This window comes from Eptesicus fuscus, chromosome 1 (assembly GCF_027574615.1).
Source record: "Eptesicus fuscus isolate TK198812 chromosome 1, DD_ASM_mEF_20220401, whole genome shotgun sequence".
NCBI lineage: Eukaryota > Metazoa > Chordata > Mammalia > Chiroptera > Vespertilionidae > Eptesicus > Eptesicus fuscus.
The window spans coordinates 92,648,664-92,651,398 of NC_072473.1; positions in this window are offsets into that span (position 1 = coordinate 92,648,664).

The following is a 2,735-nucleotide window of genomic DNA, read 5'->3' on the forward strand; positions in this document are numbered from 1 at the left end:
TGTTGCTCAGTTGTCATCCCATATACTGGTTACTGGTTTGATTCCTGGTCAGGACACATACCCAGGTTTTGGGTTCGATCCCTGGTGGGGTGCATATAGGTGACAACCAATCAATGTTTCTCTCTCTCTCTCAAATCAATAAAAAATATATTTTTAAAAAGCTTCACTGTTCTAACGGCCCCCTTCAATTTCATTCTTGGTGCTTCAGACAGCTCAGAAGAGCAACAGTTGAAGGACAATCCAAACATCAGTGACAAAGCCTGAACTGTATTTGTCCACAACTCAGAAACAGTTGACCCTGTTGGGAATTGCATTTTCCCTAGTGAATCATTCTCTCTGGGTTGTCTGGGTCCTGAGCTATAGTATTAAGACCAGCTGGACCAGTAGTGCATCAGAAGGCATGTACCCACTTTCATACTAGTTGTATCTCAACACATTCATTCCATAAACATCCAGTGGGGTCTAAGTCTTGGGTACCTTGTCTTGTGTACTGTGTCCTGTATTGGGGAGGAGAAGGAGACAACCAGAGCAGAACCCTAGAGAGGGGCACTTAGATCATGGACTGTAATTGCCAGTTATCTTGCAATGACTTCACCTCCATGAGGTCCAGCCTAAGGCCTGGCACAGAGTGTTTGCTTCATGAAGTATTGGGCAAATAGCTCTGTGTTTTCAAATCCAAACCAACACAGGTAACATAGCAAGACTCACAGCCTAGGAGCACAGGGGGCTCTTCTCTCTGCTCTTCCTCAGCTGCAAGGGGCCTCAACAAATCCTGGACAAATCCCAAGCCTCGCTAATCCTCGGTTTCCCCTTCTGTACAATCAGAGGTTTGAACTAGATACCAGATGATCTCCAGGGCCTTTCTCACACTAATAATCACTGGAGCACAAGCCCCTCGGTGTTCCCCAGATGCCTGGAAGAAGGCACACTGTAATATGCCCAGTAAATATTTGCTGAATGAATGAATGGATGAAGAGGCTCTGGTTCTATGGTCTTGCAGTGAAGTGGAAAATGTATGTTTGATCTCCTTTATTTGTTAATCTTTTCAAATGATACTGGACAACTTTTTTAATATTTATTTTTATTGATTTCAGAGAGGAAGGGAGAGGGATAGAGAGATAGAAACATCAATGATGAGAGAGAATCATTGATAGGCTGTCTCCTGCATGCCCCCTATTGGGAATCAAGCCTGAAACCCAGGCATGTGCCCTTGGCTGGAATCGAACCTGGGACCTTTCAGTCCACAGGCTGACGCTCTACCCACTGAGCAAAACCAACTAGGGCAGGACAACTTTTTAAATATGGCGTGACTCACAGTTCAGGCTGTCTTGAGATATTTTAAGGAAAAGTCTTTTTAAAAAATCATCATTTATCTACATTATCATCTCAACTTTCCATTTACTTCTGGATATATTTGTACCTGGCCTGCATGATCCACTGGTTATCAGAGAAAAGAAAAATCAGATAAAAATATAAAGGTGAGGAACTGTAAACATAAAGTACAAATGGCCCAAGATAGGTCAGAGAACAGGATGATAATGATAATAATAATGCTACTTTGCATGTTGTTCCTTAAGAATTCACATGGTGCTTGCATATCTACAATCTAACCTACACCTCACACACACAAAAAAGGTCCTATGAGATATTTGTGCATATTTTAGAAAAACTGAAGCCCAGAGAAAGCAAGTGTTTTGCTCAAGGACACCAGACCATCTGGACAGAATTGAGACTCCTGCCTCCTAGTCTTTTGAACAGGCCTCACTGCCAGTTGTTTGCAGTGGGCAAACAAACAAGGAGAGGGCAGATCCATGGAGGGCATTTCCTGTGTCAATGACCATCCAGGTCTCTTCTGTCTGCCGAAAACCACAGAGAGAAGGGCAAGGGCCTGTGGGCAATTGCTCAAGTCATCTGATAAGTGATCTTTTAGGATCTCACCACAATGTGTCCCAAAGCAAGCTCCCCAACCTCAGCCCCTCCTTCATATGTACCTCAGAGTGGACACATCATCCCTCCAGCATCCTGCCTAATTTCTCTCTCCCTCTCATCTCCCATATCCATCTTGTCCCCAAATCCTATCTATTTGGTTTCCTGAATATCTCCCAAATACAGCTGCTTCTTCCCACCTCTCTCTACTGAGCTATGATCATCTATTCCCTGGACAACTGGTCTCCCTGCTTGGCCCTCTCATATCATCTGCTCTCAACAGCAGCAACCCAAGGGGTCTTTTATAAATGTACATTTCTTTCTTGTCAATGCTTGATTTAAAATCCTTTCATGACTTTCCATAACCTTGAAATAAAGCCACAGAAAGACCTTTTAAGATCCAGATTCAGCCAAGTTCCTGAGATGCCATGAAGGCACTGTAGGACTCTAGTGCATACCTCTTACCCCCAATCTCATACAAAGATCCTGTGATCCACCTTGGCACTGCTCACACTATTTTTAAAAGTCAGAACGACCTGGATGTTCCTGTTGGTTCTGTACCTGCGTGGCTCCTCTACCAGACCTGGAGAGCCCCAGGGTCAGAACTGTCTCCCATAACCTCTAGTAGACTGCCTACCGCCTTGCAAAGGTTTGGTCCCTACTAGGTAGGATCTCAGAGTAAAACTTGAACTGGATCAAATTGGCTTGACAGTGTTGAGACATGAAGGCTGGCATTGTTTGGTAATAAATGCAGCAACCTAAAATCTATTTTTTAAAAAGGGTGAGAAGAAAGACAAATATCCGCAGTG